This window comes from Lepidochelys kempii, chromosome 25, assembly GCF_965140285.1.
Source record: "Lepidochelys kempii isolate rLepKem1 chromosome 25, rLepKem1.hap1, whole genome shotgun sequence".
In the NCBI taxonomy this organism is placed as follows: domain Eukaryota; kingdom Metazoa; phylum Chordata; order Testudines; family Cheloniidae; genus Lepidochelys; species Lepidochelys kempii.
In genome coordinates this window covers 11,785,934-11,805,893 of record NC_136404.1, presented here as the reverse complement: position 1 = coordinate 11,805,893, position 19,960 = coordinate 11,785,934, and the positions used below count along the sequence as shown (strand labels likewise).

General features: G+C 46.6%; 1 long non-coding RNA gene across 1 annotated transcript; it reads right to left on the bottom strand.

The window, feature by feature from the left end:
• Positions 1-1,616: 1,616 nt before the first annotated feature.
• On the bottom strand, positions 1,617-19,022 carry LOC140903217 (uncharacterized). Its single transcript, XR_012156186.1, has 3 exons — positions 18,938-19,022; positions 2,296-2,374; positions 1,617-1,833 (listed from the first exon to the last, which is right to left on the bottom strand). It is a non-coding gene; the product is annotated as an uncharacterized LOC140903217 (long non-coding RNA).
• Between the last annotated feature and the right edge of the window lie 938 nt (positions 19,023-19,960).

Here is a 19,960-nt window from a genome sequence, read left to right as displayed (position 1 = left end):
CAAGAACTATCTGAATTATTGGCTCAGCTCAGCCTCGGGCTGCTTGGAGAATGAATCACTCCAGTCCCAGGGAATCCCAGCCTGTAGCACAGTGTGGTTTCCAACCCGTGGTCCGCAGTCCCCTGGGGTTCACAGACTGTCTCTAAGATTTCCAAAGAAATCTGCACCTCCATTTGAAATTTAGTAGGGTCTGCAAACAAAAAAAGGCTGAAAGCCTCTGCTGTAGCACGTGGAGGATTGCAGTGCTAATAGCTTACGCTTCTAGAGTGCTTTTTACATATATACACACGCAGCCCCACTGACATGCAGCCACCTCTGGGGTGGAAGGCGGTAGCCAGTTAGGCATGCATCAGTAGTGTGTGGGGGGTGGGGAGTCAATTGTTGGCAAAACGCACAGGGAATCATCACCCCCATCCCCGTTGTTACAAGAAGTATCAGGAGCGTCTGTAATCTCCATTTGGAGCAGACAGGAGTTCTTGTCTGAAACTCCCACACAGAGCAGACTGCATGGCCCTCTGTTTATCAATGTCCGGGGATGAAGGGCAGACTTGACCCTATGACAATGGGACTCAGGATTTCTAGACCTCCCCTGCTCCTGCCTCCATTCCTTGATGCCTCTCAGGAAGGCAAATCCACTTGAGCATGGACCTGGCTAACTACCCAGTGCTGTTCCTTGCCCTGGGGTGGCAGGGCCAGTAGTCCTGAATTCTACACCGAAGGGGCTCTTCTCTCTCTTGCCCTCCTACCCCACTCAGAGGTCTGGAGTTCTCACTGCCATCTAGGGTATCCTTCTGCTGTTCTGTCTGATGATCGAATTCTGGCCTCACCCCGTTCTCCATAAGCAGCACAGGTCTATTGGCGTCCGTAGAACTGCCACCAGTTTATACAGCGCAGAATTTGGTCGTAAAGGCCTTGGCATTCTCAGCTGGCTAAGGAACATCTAGTTCCTAGGCAAAATGTTTTATCAAAATACAGATCTCTTTTTGGTTCATAGGTTAGATTCTACTCTCACTAAAGTGGGTGTAAATCCAGAATAACTCTGTCTTCAACTGAGATGCTCTGGATTTCCAGGGGTGTAACTAACAGAGGAGAACGTGCCCCTTTGTGTCTGTTTCACAGACAGACAAACCAGAGGACAAGAAACTGCACGTTACAGCTGCAAGTGTGAAGAGCCCAGCGGCTGATAATAAGTGTCATGGAGACAGAGCCTCAGCGGATGTAAATTGGCATAGCTCAGCATAACACCACATGGACTTTAATGAAGCAACGCCAATTTATACCAGCTGAGCACCTGATCCGGTGTCTGGAGTGCTTAGGGACACCCCCTGGAGTTTCCATCAGTGGGTGAGAGAGTGCAGGAGCGACTGGCCACATGTGAGCACCGGGGTCAGGAGAGGAGATAGAACAGATCCAAAAGGAAGCACGTTTCCCAATTTTCCCTGTGCCTGCTTTCTGTTTCTCATAGGAGCGCCTCTCTCTTTTCCCTCTTCCTCCTTCTCTTCTTCCCGCCTCCCCACTCACTACTCCTTTCTTTCTCTGCTGCCCCATCCCTCTTTGCTCCCTGCCCCTGAAACGTATCAGTTAGACTTACCAGCATACTCCCTTCTAAACAGGTGCAGTCACCACTCAATGCATTTTAATTACCCCTTCAAGGGCCCTTGTCACAGTGCGTTGGGAGTTCCAAGATGAATTTTCCTGAGGATTATGCGTGCGTCTGAGCTCTAGTTAGTCAGATTGTAGCATCCTTGTCAGGAACGGTCAGTTTGTCTGTCTCTTTGGAGCAGCTGTCTCATTCACTTCCCATCTCTCTGCTTGCGCTAATAGAAAACAAACCTGTTGATAAAGAAAACATGGCCATTAGGTAGCTTGGCTGTTGGGCGGAAGAAAAAAAATGAAGGCCAAGATTTGCAACCATAGGAGACTAAAGTTAGGCTCCTAAATCATGATTTCAGTTCCTAAATCAGAAGTGCAGAGAACCCAGCAACATCAATTGACTTCCCTGGGAGGTGCTGGGAGTGGGATTTTCAAAAGACACGTAAGTGACTTAGGCGCAAAAATTCCACAGGGACTTGTGCTTCCAAATCATTTAGGCACCTTTGAAAATCCTGCCTTATGTGCTCAGGGCTTGTGAAAATCAGGTCACCCATTTAGGAGCCGAAATGTGGACCTAGTAGTGTAACTTTTAGACTCTTATTTTTGAAATCCTTGGCCTAAGAGAGAGAGATTTTCAAAAGGCATACATGGCAGGTGCCTAGTTCCCATTGCAAGTCAACAGAAGTCAGGCTCCTCACTTACCATTGTCACTGCAAATCTCCCCATAATGGGGGAAGTATCTGTGTCCAGGTCTGGAAAGCACCTTCATGCCGACAGTTGGCTGGAAAACAAACCTCCATAGTCACAAAACAGCTCAAACATTTTTATTACCATTTTCCCCCTCAAAAAATATTTTTCTGTCGACAGTTTCTGACCAGCTGCACTCAACAGGCTGGAGCCCAGTGCGGTCCATGTAGACCTACTGGCTTCACTGGGTGGTGGATCTGCCTCTGTGTGCAGTTATAGAGGGTGAGAAAGCTGCTTTTAACCATTTTGCCTTCTATTTTGCATTGTGCGCCTCCTGTCACATCTCAAATTTCCCGTTAACAAATCCTTCTGGTCCTGCAGGGGATTCCTCAGAAGGTTCATTGATCCATCTCTTCAGACTCGCTTGCCGGGTTATTCCCGATGTTTAGCTCGTCAGATTGTTTTTATTATAAATATTCTTTTCAAGAGAATCTGCAGTCACCAGGGTTTGGGTCTCTCGGATTGTTTTGCAAAGCATGTGTGGATACATGCCTGCGTACCCACCCACAAACCTGTGAAACATAAGAATAACGTGTAGCTACGTGTTAAGGGTTTAAAAGCATTGCACTGTCTCTCAGGGCCAAAGCTCGGGTTGCCAAGTAGCTTTGAATGGTTATCCTTGCATGGCTCTAAACAGAGCTGGGTCTGGGCATATTCACCCTCTGTGTGTGTTACAGCACTGTGCCTGCGTGCTTCCATTAATGTTCACGTGGGTGGGGCACGCCCTTTGGCATGGATCCTCGTGGATACCTTAGCTCCATGCCCCAGGACATGCCCTCTTCACTGGGCCCTTGCATTTAGTGTGCATGCAACCAGGGCCAGTGTGCACGGCGCCCTGGCACATGCATTCATGTCCTTGCAACGCAGCAGTCTACATTGGGTCCTTGCACGTCAGGTCCATGGCACGATCTGCACTGGGCCCTCCTGCTTGTGTTTGTGCCCAGCTGATGAGGCACGGTATGCACGGGGCATTATTATCCATGCAGCTGGACCCAAGCATTCCACTGGGGTTTCATATGTGCCTTAATGCAGCATGCTGGTGTTAGTGTCCCTTTCAGCAATAGACCCTCTTCCATGCATTACTGTCCATGAGGGAACTCTCCTAGTCTCCCTATCCCAGGGCACCTCCACACCGTGAGACCCAGCACTGCAGGCCCTCTGCTTCTCCCTCCTCCAGACTTCAGGGGCCTGTACAGTGACTTGGCCCTGCAACCACTTCAGTGTCTCAGCCCTTCCAGGGTAACAGTGTCCAAGCTGACAGGAATCAAAACTCCCCCAGAGCACTTCTGGGGCTCAGTCCCCCACCTACTCTCCATCCCTCTTGCCAGTTCTGGTGAATTTCTCCTCACTCTGTTCCAGAGGGTTCCCTCCCAGGGCATTCTCCCTGCACCCCCGGCTCCTCCTGAGCCACTGACCTACAGGACTTCTTCCCTAGAGTCTCTCTTCTCCTTAGGAGTCTTCTTCTGCCCTTTCCCTTCAGGGACAGTCCCAGCATACAAGCTCACTCCAGCAGGCTGTCAGGAACCAGAGAGAAGAAATTCCCATCTCCCTCTCTCCTAGGTCTCTTCCCCCTCTTGTCCTTCCTTTATAGGAACCACCCAGTCTGCTTCTCCCCAGCTGGGTTTAATTCTTAATTACCCACCCCTCCTCCAGGTGCCACAGAATAGGCTAATTGGTCTCTCTGCTTCCCCAGGACCCTGTCACTGCCAGTGTGGGGTTTATACATGATCACAGGCACACGCTCAGCGCTGGGCTTGTATAAGTGTGTAGCCAATCATTTTAGTTTATTATTTATTGATTGTGTGATGTTATAATTAATTAATACGTTATAGGATGTATATTTATTGTATGTTAATTAAAGTTAATTTGTAGGATTATAAAAGTATAAGGTTGATCAATATTTAAAGGAACCAAGTAATAGACATAAGTAAGACAAGCTGAAATGTAAGAACCTGTAGGTTGAGGTCTGCAAGACTTTAGCTTAGCTATTTTAGGCCTTGGAGACAAGAAATGATGACATAAGTAACCGGAAAATAACCCGATGCCCTTAAAGTATGGGAAAAGAGGTACAAAATGGTAATATTGTGCAAAATTGCCCAGAAGATTAATATTAGATCATAAAAATACTGTAAAGGTGCATTTGTCTCCCACGTGTGTCTTAACCACAGGATACAGGTTGTGTGTCAATGCTAATGAAAATAAAGGGAACTTACACAGTTTATAGAAAGTTGGGGTCCTTAAGTTTCCAGGGGACACAGACCAATCAGAGAAAAGAGGGTTGACACTTTTTATGGACATGCGCAGAATGTAGCTACAGACAGAATCACAGTATAAAAAGGGGGTGCCCAGAACAGGAAAATTGAGCTCCCTAGGGGAGGCTCCAGCATGAACCATCCCTCTACTGATGATCAAACCATGAGAGACCCATCAGACCCTAACCCTGCTATTAAGGATGTGAGTAGAACTATATTTGTAACTTCTGAATAGGTCTGTATAGAATTTCGATATGCTTGGGTAATTATAACTTTCATTGTAACTTTAATAAAACTTGTAAAACAGACGAGACTTTGTACTGGTGAGTGTCTGTGTGGTCACTACCCTTGATCTGTCTGTGTTCCTAGAGACTCTAACTCTAAAACAAGTAGCAGGGGTGACTTTCCCTCTGCTAAGATTGAAACTGTAGCCACCAGAGCCGAACCCAGGGTGGTGTAATACCACATTCCAAAATTCACTTTAAATAAACTAAAAGGCCACAAGCGTCAGTGGGGTGGAGATGCCACACCGATAGCAAGGGAGACAGGGATGGAAGCCGCCCCGATGAGACAAGCAGGTAAAAAGCAAACTAGCCTTCATTGCCTGTCACACTGCTGAGAGGCTTTATTTCAGGCTCCAAGTGGGATCATCATAATCTTCCCTTTCTCCTGGGCTGTTTCAAAGTGATTGCAACCCAGGGTTATCTTGTAAGGCAGTGCCACCCACTGATACTTTGTCAGCCCAGGGAAAGAGAGAGACAAGGTGAAATGGCACCAGTATAGACTCCTGTCCATGCAAACCCCACAAATGTATCCCAGCTTCCCTGGGTTGGCGAGCAGGAAGTGCTCGGGTGGATGTCCCACTCCTGCGGACAGATACACGTGTCCGCATGCAGACGAACACGCATGTCTACCCACCCACACATGTACGTGCCCATGATTTCATTGTAAGGGAATTTCTAGCATGTGTTTTGGAACTAGATATTGATTATTATTATTATTATCATAATGACCATGATTTATCAGTTAGGGCTGGTTGAAATGTTTTCTCAAAAAATTTTTAAATTGAAAAATGGCACATTTTCCCCATGGGAAATTAATGTTTTGGTCAACAATTCCTTTTTTTTTTTTTTGGACAAAAGACTGAAACCCACAAAATTTTTACATTTATCTGCCCGCCCCTGCTTCTCTCCATTCAAAGGGAAAAAAGGGAAGAGGCACTTAGGATAAAACTGAAAAACAAAATGTTCATTTTTTGTTGAGTGGAAAAACTGAAAAATTCAGAGAAGGTTTTAAACAAAATGAAAATCTGTTGTTTCATTTGATTTTTTTGCAGAAAATATGTAGCATTTATAATCTGCTCTTCTATTACGAATGATCAATCATCACTTATTAATTAGAGTCCAATTCCTTAAGAAAGGGGCAATTGATTAGGATTTTCCCGCTCTCTTACTGTTACAGATTCATTCATTCAAGAGAAGTTATCAATGATTTGCTGTCAAACTGGGGGTGTACCTAGCGGGGCCATGCAGGAGTCAGTCCTGGGTCTGGGACTATTCAATATTTTCATTAATGACTTGGATAATGGAGTGGAGAGTATGCCTATAAAATTTGCAGATGAAACCAAGCTAGGAGGGGTTGCAAGCTCTTTGGAGGGCAGGATTAGAATTCAAAATGACCTTGACAAATTGGAGAATTGGTCTGAATTCAACATGATGAAATTCAGTAAAGACAAGTGCAAAGTACCACACATAGGAAGGAAAAATCAAACGCTCACCTACAACACGGGAATTACTGGCTAGGTGGTCGTACTGCTGAAAAGGATCTGGGAGTTACACTGCATCACAAATTGAATGTGAGCCAACAATGTGATGCAGTTGCGAAAAACACTATTATCATTCTAAGGTGTATTAACAGGAGCGTCGTATGTAAGACACGGGAGGTAATTGTCCTGCTCTACTCAGCCCTGGTGAGGCTTCAGCTGGAGCATTGTGTCCAATTCGGGGTGCCCCACTTTAGGAAAGATGTGGACAAGCTGGACAGAGTCCAGAGGAGTGAAACAAAAATGATAGGTTTAGAAAACCTGACCTCCGAGGAAAGGTTAAAAACACTAGACATGTTTAGTCTGGAGAAAAGAAGACTGAGGGGGGAACCAATAACAGTCTTCAAATTCGTTAAGGGCCGTTATTGAGAAGACGGGGATCAGTTGTTCTCCATGTCTACTGAAGGTAGGACAAGAAGCAATGGGCTTAATCTGAAGCAAGAGAGATTTAGGTTAGATATTAGGAAAAGCTTTCGAACTACATTTCTATGATTACATGGTAACACAGGACTGCACCTTGGATGCACAAAGGTGAAAGGGGAGCGTAGATGAAAAAGGCATCTGGGAAAGTCCTGGCTCCATTGAAGTAAATGGCTAAATTCCCATGAATTTTAGTGGGGTCAGGATTTCACCCACTGAATTTACCGAGCCATTGACAAGCAACACAGATGAGGAAGAGACTGGAGGCAATCAGGGTTTTTCTAGGTGAGGGAAATTTGCACCCATGCAAATCTCTAACAGACCCACTTCTCTGCCGCAAAACGGGACTTACACTGGTGCAGTTTACCCTGCAGTCTGACTGCCCTGCACTGACACTGTGTAGGCCCCATCTTACCCCAATGCAGGGTGTTTACCCTGGACACTCACACTCGTATAACTACAATGGTGCAACATGTCCCAGGATACACAAGGCCTTAGAAGGAGAGATTACAAGAACTGAAGATGTAAGTGAATGGTGGGGCAGGACAACGGTCCCCAAGTACATAAGAACATAGGAACGGTCATACTGGGTCAGACCAAAAGTCCATCAAGCCCAGTATCCTGTCCTCTGACAGTGGCCAATGGCAGATGCCCCAAAGGGAATGAACAGACAGGTTAGCATCAAGTGATCCATCCCCTGTCACCCAATCCCAGCTTCTGGCAAACAGAGGCAAGGGACACCATTCCTGCCCATCCTGGCTAATAGCCATTGATGGACCTATCTTCCATGAGTCTCTCTAGCTCCCTTTTGAACCCCGTCATAGTACTGGCCTTCACAACTCCCTCTGGCAAAGAGTTCCAGAGGTTGACAGTGCGTTGCGTGAAAAAATACTTTCTTGTGTTTGTTTTAAGACTGCTATCTATTAATTTCATTTGGTGGCCCCTTGTTCTTGTGTTATGAGAAGGAGTAAATAACACTTCCTTATTTCCTTTCTCTATATGACTCATGATTTTATAGACCTCTATCATGTCCCTCCTTCGCCATCTCTTTTCCAAGCTGAAAAGTCCCAATTTTATTAATCTCTCCTCGTACGGAAGCCGTTCTATATCCCTAATCATTTTTGTTGCCCTTTTATGAACCTTTTCCAATTCCAATATATCTCTTTTGAGATGGGGCAACCACATCTGCCCGCAGTATTCAAGGTGTGGGCGTACCATGGATTTATATTGAGGAGAGGGAGGAAGAGCGATTGTGTTATATGCAGGGATCTGGGTGCAATTAGGGTGAAATCTCAGGAGCAGCTCCCTGACAGCGAGAGCTGAGGGCTGTGGCGCGCCTCCCAGGGGAATCAGAGGAAGGCCCATCACTAGCTGAGACATTTACACTCAGACTGGACAAAATACTGGCTATTATTCTGTAGGGAGGATACTATTTTAGCTGGGGGAAATGAGCCAAATCACCTCAAGGGGCCTTTCTTTTGCTGAGCTTTTTGACTTCCAGTAATGTCCAATCTCCCAGGAATTTGCCCCAGGGTGATGTTTAAGATGGAGAAGGGCCTGGAGCAGGACACCAAGTCTAAGCACCTCAATGTGTTGGGGGGTTCAAAATCTGGAGGTGACTCGGAGCCAGCTGGGGGTTTATTAAAACCACAACAATGTATGTCTGCACCTGCAGTGAAAGTCATCAGCCAAGATTACTTCCTCTGGGTGAGGGGAAGATGATGCCTCTCTTTCTTCAAACCTGGGCAGTGCGTCAATGTTAGGTGGGAGGTATCCATTTCCAAGCATGGAAACAAAACAGCCAGGGGCACCTGTGAGTGGTAAGGAAGCAAGAATGGGCATTCAAAGCTGGAGCTGGGGCGGACATGGTTGTCCCATCCTGTGATCATCGAAAAATGTTCCTGTCCCAAATAGGAGGAAAAGTCGAAGGGGTGAACATTTTCCCAGAACAAAAATTTGAAAAACATTTTCAGTCTGGATCAATTGAAACATTTTGTGTAGATCATTTTGAAACATTTCATGCCCATCTCTTGTCTTTAAAAAAAAAAATCCAAACATTTTAGTCCAAATTTACTAAAATTTCAAAACAAAAATCTGCGTCAACTTGAAAAATCAAAACTTACCAGTTCAATAATGTCAACACTTGATGTTTTGACAATTCCAAACCCTTTTCCCCGCTCCCCCCACAACATTTCCGAGTCGGGAGATTGGTCAACATCAACCCTGTTTTGCAAACAGTTTCCGTTTCAGCAATTCAGTATTTTCCATCAAAAACAGGTTGATTGAAAAATTCCCGACCAGCTTTGTTCGGAGCGTCTGGTGAGAATCAGGACAACAGAGCAGCGCTGGAGAACTATGTTAATTTAGGGTGCAGGGGATCAGAGAGATGGAATCCATGCCCTAGCCTGGGATCAGTGCACGGGTCTGCAATGCCAACACACAACTCACCCACCGGCCACATCCCCTGCTCTGTGTACTGGCTGGAGTAGCAGCTATAGTCCCTCCTCACCATTTTGCAGTGTGTTGGGGCCACGCTTCTGCAGCTGATCTGGATAAAACTGGGTGCTGTCCAGTCTCCATTACCTGACTCAGAGGGCCGTTTGGATGTTGAATTGCTGCCTGGTTAAAGGACCCCGCAGCCCCACTGAGCCTGTACTATTCTCCAGGCACAGGCTTTCCTATCCAGTCCACCTCCCCTTGTGATCTCCCTGTGGAACATCTCTCTCCTTTCTGCAGCTGCCCTGAAAATAAACGTACCCTGGTCACTTTTCGGGGCATGCTCATAAGTAGCGTACAAAGGGCTGCTACATGATTGCGAGCTGTTGTCATCAACGAATAATCAATTGTTATAGAGTCCAGCAGGTCAAAAGGATGCTTATAACTCTCTCTGACACCTGCTACTGATGTACAGAGCCATCTTGAAGTATACCACTCCTGTCTGCAACATGCTTATAACGTTGGTCAATCCTTCGGTCATTGCTTATGAACTCATTATAGGTGGGCCCTTCATATAAAGTCTGACCAGCTCCCTCTTCTCCCCAGTCCCTCCGGGGCCCCACTCAGTGACTTAGGAGTGGGCCAAAGGGTTTCTCCCCAATACATTGTTTGGGGACTGAGCGTCTTTACTAGAGGGCTGAGAATACAATTTGCTTTATTGCCCCCGGGCTCTGATTTGTAAAAATGGAAAGTCTCCCCTCCCTGATACCTTTCATCCCCACTTGAGATCTGCCCTAGGGATCCTCCAACCAGCCCCTCTTCCGTCCTCAGGAAATCTCCAGTCCCCCACTCTGCCCCTCCCACTCCCTCAGAGATCCATCATTCTCCTGATCTGCCCCGCCCTCCCGGGATCTTTCAACCCTCCAATCAGCCCCTTCCTCTCCCTCAGGGATCTTCCAATCCCCGAATCTGGCCTTCCCACAGGATCCTCCATTCCCCTCCCTAATGGATTATCCAACTCCAACCTCCCCCGCCCCCCCCCCCCGTTTTCCCTGGCCTCTGGAGACCTGCTAGCCTCCTGATCAGCCACTCCCATTCCAGTCCTCCCAGATAGTCTCCTCCAGTAACTGATGGCTCTCTGAGCCTGTTTCCTTAGGCCTCTAGTTTGCTTGCTTTTTGCAGTCCTCATCCTTGTTCCCTCCCCTCCTCCTCTCTTCTTTCCTCTCCTCCTGAGTATCTCTCCCCTGGCCCATCTGCAGCCTGCAGTCCTGCCACTCTTATGCAGGCCTGGGCTGTATGTTGCTCTCAGTCATCTCAGTGCTCCCGCCTTCCCAAGGAGCCAGTGGAAATGTCACTGGTGGGATAATCAGCATGTTGCTCACGTCCCTTAATTGCTCTCCAAGTGCCCGGCAGCAGATGCGATGCCTGTTTGAAAGGAAGGTTTTGGCCTTTGGCACATTATTGATGGGCTGCTGATAGGCCCCTTTGTTGACAAGCAATTTTATCCCCTTTGCTGTACAATTTTCTTTTTTAAGACAGCCCTTTTGGAGACAGTCGATTTTAAAAATGGAGCTGAGCTAGGTGAATAAATAGACTCCAGGCTTAATCCTCAAAGGCATGCATGGGGGGCTAAGAGTGAGCAGCATTCTTCACTACATTTAACAAGACTACACACAAGAAACAAAAGCTTGCGGGATGAATGGGTTGGGGGTGGGGGTGGGGGGAGTCCTTTTGTTGCCCTTCTTCCTAGTCCCAGCAATGAGATGTTGACTTGCAGTACATTGCAGTACTTGCAGTCAGCCACTAAGCATCTCTGTGTGTGCTGTAGAGCTCCAGACAAGATGTGGTCCCTGGTTAACAAGTAAGAGAAAGCTGGGACTCAAGCTGTGTGGAAGTCCGCTTGTATCGATCGTTTGTAGTTCTTTTATTTAATAAATAACTCCTGTTTGAGATGGACTATGATTTCCTGCATCGTAGCAGTCCCCATTCACCGTCTCAAAGGCAATACAATAATAAAATGTGGTTGCTTCTTGCTGTCCTGTGTGCCAGCTGAAAGGAATGTCTAAGAAGAGAGTGAAGCACTTCCTTGCTGCCCACCAGTGCCAGAGGTAGAGATTCTTAGAGCCCTGCGTGGATACAAAATTTATGTCCGCATCCGATGCACAAAAATGGTGCCTGGATATCCACGGATTTGAAGGGCTCTAGAGATTCTCCATGAATAATATAGGGCCTCTGATGCACAGATGAGCAGTTTTCACTCCCTCCAGTAGAGGGCAGTGGTGCACATGCACACGGAGTCAGATCCCTAAAACAGAATTGAGACCCGTACGGTCTAATTATTTATACTATGGGTCGTGTCTTGAGGCTTCAATCACGTTGTGCCAGATACTGCACATACACATAGTAAGAGATCGATCCTACCCCAAAGAACCTGCAATACAAATCTGACTTGTTTTTGGCAAAAATAGCTGGGTTTCTATACTCTGGTGTCAAAACATAACCAAGCCTTCAACCGAACCCTATCCAAACCCTCAGTCTCTCTATGACCAATGACCAAGCATGCTGCTGAAAAGGAATGAATTTCTTTCCTCTCTGAAACAGTGTCCCCTGGAATGGTTTTGTGATTTAATGAACCCCAGCCAAGCTGCTTTGCTCAAGAGCTGGGGGTGTGCTCTTTCCTTGTGGGTAGGTGGGCACCAATATAGCTGGCTAGCCCCCCTAATGGATGCCCGTTCAGCATTGTAACTCCTGCATTAGGCAGAGACTGCACCTGTGAGAGCCCAGGGAAGTTCTCCTGCAATGGTCTGAATGTAATGATCTCCGCCAGGCTCCTAGCCAGCCCTAGGTGAGGACGGTTTGCAGATCTGTGCTGGGGGGCTGCTCTGAGGAGCACAGGGAAAAGCTTAGACTCCGAGCTTAAGGGGGAGGGATAGCTCAGTGGTTTGAGCATTGGCCTGCTAAACCCAGAGTTGTGAGCTCAATCCTTGAGGGGACCATTTAGGGATCTGGGGCAAAAATTGGGGATTGGTCCTGCTTTGAGCAGGGGGTTGGACTACATGACCTCCTGAGGTCCCTTCCAACCCTGATATTCTATGATGCGTTCACCAGCACCGAAAGGGAAAATGGACACAGTTTGATTGCAGAGGAAAAGTAAAAATCCAAGGGGGGCTGATCTCCAGAATACTCCCAACCTCCAGTGACTTGATTGTTCGGCTCTGCAAAAGGGGCTTGCGGGGTGGGGGGGAGGTCCTCAAATTTCATAGTGCTCTCTGAGCCAGTACGGCAAAACCATAAGCCTCACTTGAAAAAGCTACTACACCTGTTATATTCATTTTCACAGTGTCCTGCATGATCACAACTATGCAACTAGGTCTGTCACACCATTGAAACTTATTACATACATTGCATCCACGTAACTCCCTGGAGCTGTGTGTCACATCCCCGTATTCCTCATGCGGTGGAGTATACATGCACCATATTGATCCATGTATGTTACACACAATGGGGTCCATTCTCTCGCTGACAGCAGGACTCTGATGCACTACAATTCTCATAAAAGGTAACAGGAGTTGTATCCAATGCCTTCCTTCACTTATATACTGGCAGAGGAATAAACGCCCTGGTATGTACAAGAGTTAGGTGAACGGAGGCGGGAAAATCATATAATTTATTTTTATAAGTCATGAAATTAATCAAATAAATTATTCAGCAAATATTATCCAATCAGCTCCAGTGTGAACTATCCCGGGTGGCATGAAAAAAAAAGTGTGAATAAATAGGCCTATATCTGAAATCTAATCAGCATGTCATGGTGAGGAGTGCGATAAAAAAAAATTCCAAGCTAGATTAGATTTAATATATTAGGAAGATAAAATAAGATAATAAATAGATCAGGTAAGATAGAGATAGATAGATGGGTGTGTATAGATAGATAGATGTGTAGGAGGGTGATAGATTGATAGATAGATAGATAATCTTCCTTTCAAACCAGACATGACAAGATAATAACAGTTTGAACTTCTCTGGTCCCATTCACCCCAGGATTTCAAGAGCTTTACAAGTGTCAGCTAATTAAGTCTCCCAATCCCCCGGGGTCTGGGAACCGGATAAATTTAGCTATGCCCATTTGACGGTAGGGAACGGAGGCACAGAGATATGATCCACTGCCAGGATTAAGATTAAAAACAGCATTGGAAAACTCTATCAAGCAGTTCTGCTTTCTTGGGTTAGTTTTCTGCTGCCCTGCATCTGGGCCATAATTTACACCAGCGAAAAACTCTGATAAAATCTAAAGAGCCACGACCTTATGCTCCTTCAAATCCCTTTTCATGGCACATCTCTGCTGTGTTACCTTCGCAACTCAGCCTGATGATCATGGCTCAGAAACTGGCAAGCTGCAGCTCTCCCTTTTCTTCTTTTCTCTTCATACTCCCTACCTCCACACCCAGTGGAATAAAACAAATAAACTGCAATACATGTAACTAACAAAGCTGGGCCAATTCTTTCCAGGCTAGTATGGTGTATTTCCATCCCCCACACCATTCCTTATGTCTTTATATCATAATCCCTTTGGGGGGGGCAGCATTTCTGTTTTCTGTTTATGCAGTGCCTGGCACAATAGAACCCCAATGTTCAGGATTACAATACGTCCCCCTGAATTCAGGGTATCTTTCTGGTCGGAACTCTGTGGTTCCTCAGGAAAACTTCCCATTGATTTCCTTGAATTCAGTGGGAGTTCTGAGCGCAAATGCAGAACTGGGCCCCTAACTGGGATTTTTACTTCCCAGGTCTCAGGATTATACTGAACAGGGGGCTCTTAAATAAAGCTTGGTCCCTGGGTTTACATTGCTTTGTGTCACTGATTCTCAGCCTACCTTTAGCTGGCAACACAGAGTGACGGAATAGTTGATTAGCTAGAATTACAGACCACAGCATTCATAATTTTGGGTGTTTAACTGAAAAGCCTTGGAATTGCCCTCCCCAAGGACTGTGCAATTTTATCCTTTCTTTTAAGGGAACTCTCTAGTTTAATGGCAGGGTGCATTGTCACCTCTGGGTAGCAAGGGAGAGCTGATGCTGCATACTGCTTCTGGCTTGGAAAGTCGGAATCCATGCAATGTTGATTTGTGTTGGGTTCTTGCAAGTGAGTCATAAACCATGCCTCAAGATTTTCAACAGACGTTCATAATTTGGGGTGCCTTAGATTTGTGGGTACCACCCCTGATTTTCAGAGGGGTAGGTTCTCAGCACTTTCTGAAAATCAAGGCCCTATAAGGTGTCATGTTGGGGACCCAAAATCACAAGTCACTTTTGAAAGTCACAATCCATATTTCTTATATGAATTGGCCATACTGTACTGCCTGGAGAAATGCTTGATAAGAGAGAGGGGCTTCTGCAAAGCATTATGGGACAAATCCAGCCTGCAGCCCTGATTCAGGAAAGCACCCAGCTGCGTGTTTAACTTTAAACACTTACTTAGCTCCCACTGAAGTCACTGAGTACAGGCTTAAAGTTATGCACATGCTTAATTGCTCTTCTGAATCAGGGCCCTAATGCAGCGTGGGGAATAGGATTTAGGCCTCATGTGTGAAACCTCCAGGGTCCATTAAAAAAAAGAAAAAAAGAGAGAGAGAAAGGAAGGATTGAAAGTTATTTATGGCATAAATTTGCCCCTTTGCCAAAGGCCCTGTGCTGTACTCAAGTCCTGCTAATAAGGGGTTAAGTGGTGCATGGAGTTAGTGCTGGCTTTCTGAGCAGGGATGAGTTTCACCCTCTGAGAGCCAGGCAGTGCCATTAATTGTTGTTATTTATTATTTGTTTTTCCATAGCAGCTAAGAGCCCCAGTGATGGGCCTGGACCCCAACATGCCAGGTGCTGTACAAACACAGAACAAAGAGTCTCCAAAGAGCCTGCTGTCTCCCACTGCCAGGCTACCCGCAGTGATGACATGGAGACCACAGAGTGGAGATCAGGGCAGGATTTAGGTAGCAGAACATCTGCTCCATTTTTTCCGAAAGCAAAAAACCCAAAAGATCATTCATTAAACAATCCACTCTAAAAATTCTTGTTCAGCAGCATTGTTTTGGCCCTCCTGAATGAAAAGACATTAAAGGGGACAATCCCTTTTATCTATGAACATTCCATGCAGTCACACGCAATGATATACCAACCGGTGAGATCCTCAGTGGTCTCTATTCGTTTTATACAGGCTGTTTCCTGAGTGGGGATGGAGCCTGAGCCTATCATCAAGACTCACGGGACACCTTTCTCTGCCAGTGATGTCAGGGTCCGATCCTGCCAAGACTCAAGCATGTGGATAGCGCTGCTTGTCTCACAGGAGCAAAATTACTCCCATGCTTAAGTCTTTGCTAGCTCAGACCCTGAGTGAGACTGCTTGTGTGAGTAAGGATTGCCCCTGTGACTAAAGGCTGTAGAATCACACCCGTGGCTGCGGGGCTGAGATTCATTTATTTTTCCTTTTCTTTTGTGTTTGTCCAGCATCCATCATCATAAGGTCTCCATCCCGCTCAGGCTTTTAGGCATTCTAACGACAATTTCTGGAGCTGCCTGGATACTGATTCCCATTCATTTTAATGGCAGCCAAGCCCTGCAGATCTCCTCTACAGCTTTGAAAATCTCAGTCATTAAAGTGAATACTTAATAATGTATTCTCTGTTCTTTAGTTGTTATTTTTTCCTTTTACTCCTTTTGTCTATGTGCTTAGATTAGCCTAAGTTATACATTAAAAGAAAGAATCTGTGTGGCACCCAAAATTACTAAGGGTCAGATTTACAAAGGAATTTCAGCAGGTAAAGATGCAATAGGCACCTAGCGTAATTTACACAAGTGCCTGAATGAATGAGGTGCCTAACTCCCATTGACTTTAATGGGAGGTTGGCACCTAACCCACGTAGGCACTTTTGAGAATCCCACTAGGTGCCAATCTGGATCTTTTGGCCCTGAAGACCTTTGTAAATTTGGCCCTAAGTTCATTCAGTTTTAAGGACAGGACTTAAATAATGCTTCACCTGCAGATTTCACTACTAGATGATCAAAACAAGTAGAAAATCATTCCGGGGAAGGTAAAGCTAACTCCCACGACATTTTCACCGCTTGCCTTTTAATCTGTTCTGTGCCTTTTAGCAAGATCCTAGCATAATTCAACAAGATTATTATTATTTTTGCTTCCTTAGCAACAGAGTTCTCTGGAAAGGCCTGATTTACCTGTCCGAACTCAGGGCAAACTCCCATTAACGTCAGTGAATAGGAAAGCAAGAGAGGGCTTTTTCTTTATTCAGTATTATTCCTCCAGCCCATAAGGATCTAATTCCTGCCCTGATTCAGCAAAACACTTAAGTGTGTGCTTAAGTCCTGTTGAAATGCTTTGCAGAACAGGGGTGGACTTACTCACATGCTTAAAGTGAAGTGTGCAGTTAAGTGCTTTGCTGAGAATGGGGAGAATCGGGGTGCCTAGGGCTGTTTCGCAGTGCGGCATGTGCATTCTGTGGTCCACCACGTGTGTCTAGTGCATGTGAATGCAGATACTGGAGATGCACCTGGAGTTAAAACAGGGCCCTGTTCATCTCTTGCATGTGAATGCAGGTGTCTGTAACAAGGCCGGTGCCCAGGTCCGCATGTCAAGTTCAGGTGTCTGGGGTTGAACAAGCCTGCATAAAGGGGAGAGGATCGTAGACCTGCTTATCCAGGACATTGAAACTGTTGCAGACCTGGTGTCTGCAATCTACTCCCTCTTTCCTGCTGAGATTCCCAGCCACCTACCCGTTACCCAGCTACACACAGCCTGAAACCCCTCCAGATGCCATGATTGCAGTGGAAAAGAAGCGACGCACAGACAAATATTTGTGCAACGCACACAGAGATTGGAACAAGCTGTCTCTCTGGTGTGTGTAGATTTTGTCTGTAACAAAATTAAATAGCATAAAGGCATAGAATGATTCTCCGCCTAAGGAAACTTACATGAATTCTCTCCCTTGAAGGCTATATTGTAATATCACAGCTGGGCTTGATTTTCAGCTTACACCTTTTGCTAAATATTTTAGGGGAAGAAATCAGGAAACATTCAAGTTCAGATCTTACCCTGGATCCCCTGCTCTTCAGAGAGCTCTCTGCCTGAGCTTCTTCAGAAGAAAGGCAGGACTGAATCCCTCTGTGAGATGCATTTGGTTTGAGAACTAAAGAAAATTGCTTGTCAAGAAATAGCTGAAGGAAAAATGTTCCAAATGAATTGTAAGTCCACTTTGGTTTAACAATGCACTGCATACAATAAAATATACAGTTGAGCAGCGGGGTGTTATAGCATCTCTCCTTATAGTTTTCTTATTAAATCTCAGATTTGCTTAGACACTTACGCAGAGGATAAGAAAACAATCCCCAAAAATGCAGAAAAGGGGATCTGATGCAATATAATTTTCTAACTTCCCTCTTCTTGACTGTGTGCGTGCGTGTGTGTGTGTGCGAGCACACTCACTCATGCTTGTGGTTGGCTGTGTGGGGGGGATTGGTGAACAGATTTCTTGCCCCCGTTTATGCAGCCAGGCTTCTGCTGCAGGAAGAGAAACTGCAATGATGTGATAGATTAAATGGCTCATTAGGATAAGTGAACCCCAAGACTGTGCCATATCAAAGCAAGAACACTCAGAGGATCCAGGCACTATGTGAAAGTGGAACTGATGGGGAACAGCACTGGTGAGATGCTAAAGGGCTTTAGCAGGGAGACATTTCCCTATTCATGTTCTAGAGAAAGAAATCCCTGCAATTGTTTGTTCAACGTGCATATAGCTGCACTTACAGGAAGGCTGCAAGGCCATAACTGAAGTGCCATTCATTTTCTTTTCCAGAGGCTATTGTTGTTTTCAGGTATGTCATTCAGAAATAGAAATGTCCCAGCAATGGAGGCTAGTGAGTTGGTTTCTCAGTAAAGGTGCCCTGTCCCGCCTTTAAGAAACAATATTAAAAAAATACACTGGGGGTCTAGATGTAATGATTCAACAAAGTGACATGCTGAGCCTTGGGTTATTCTGCAGGTTGGGCCTCTGTTCAGCAAGGTATTTAAGCATGTGCTTAAATCCATCCCTAATCAACAAAATGCTTAAGCACATTAAGCACTGAAGACAATGGGACTTAAGCCCGAGCTTAAATAGAAGCACGATTTTAAGGGCTTAGCTGAATAGGGATGAGCTACCGAATATATGTTTTAGCTCAGGGGCCAGTGAGGAATTCATTCTCCGCACCAGCTCAGGAGTGACAGATTCCTGAAATATACAACATCCCCAATGGAGGGCAAGCACAGATCAACTTTAAAAGCAACTTCACAGATAGAAATTGACATCAAAACACCCGAGACCCCATGTAAGCTACATTTTTAAAAAAAGAATTATTTTAACTAACTCAGTATAAAGTTTTCAGCTCCGGGTATTCGGATGGGTTAGGTGAAGATCACAGAAAGCAATGCCTTTCTTTTCAGCTTCATAACATGCTTTCATATTTCCTGCACCCGGCCAGATCACACTGAGAAGACCCAATAGCTGGGAACGCTTCTTACCTTGACTGGTTAGGCATATTCGGCAAAACACAGCCCACATTTTCACTCTCTCCTTGCACCGGGCGAGCCCCTGAGTCCCAGCCAGATCCCAATTCAGCTAATTACCTTCTACTTCTCCCGCGTCCCTTCTAGTTTCAGCTCGATCATTTTCTCACCACTTCCCCTATTTACTTTTTGTAAAGACTGTCGCTGGACCTCGAAACGTTCATGGCAGCTGCATTTCTGAGCCCAGTAAGGGTGCAAAAACATATAGAAGAAAAAGAAAAAGAAAAAGAAAAAGAAAGAAAGAGGCACACTTTCGTATCACTTGCACGGGGAGGTGCTGCATAAAGCATATTGCTAATGAATCATCATTTCCCTTATTAACACACCCTCCCCGCCATCTCGGAGCTATCCCTCCAGCCCCAGGGGTTAGTCCACAGCCCCCCTCTAGTGGCCCATTCGGACCAATCCGTGTCAGCCCCAGACCCGGAGCTCCAGCCCTGACCTCCCCGCATCCCAGCGCCCGCCCCGAGGACACTCCCCGCCCGACACTCGCTCCAGCTCCCTCCCGGAGTCGCAGGGAAGAACCGGGGCGCTCGGGGAACTTTCCCCCGTCCCGCGGGGAGCGAGCAAATCCGCCCCACCGCCCCCGGACCCGCCTTCGCCCCCACCGGCGCTGCCAGGAGCTGTCCAGCCCCGCTGGTTCTGCCTCGGGGGCTCTGTCCAGGGTGCTGATCGGCTCCCAGCGCCTTCTTGCGGCTCCCGGGAAGCTGCCCGCCCCCGACGGCTGGAGGAGGAGAGCAGCCCCCCGCCCCCCACTTCTCGCCCCCCCCCCGGGACAGGTAAGTCCCAGCAGCGCCCTTTACCCCAAGCAAAAGGAAACAGGATTTAGCCAGTGTCTCTGCCCCACAGCAAACCCAGCAGAGTCCCTCCCTCCCTCCTTCCTTCCTTCCAATTGTCTAATGTTAGTGGACTTCATCTCCCCTTCTCCCCCCTCCTCACTGGGGGCCGGGGGAAGGAGTCAGCGACAGAACTACACGCTACAGGTGGCTGGGGCTGCACCCCCCCCCATGGCTTCCCTAGCCTGGCCCTGCAGACGACTCGCCCAGCAGCTCCCACCCCTGCCCCGGGCTCTCCCAGGAGGGC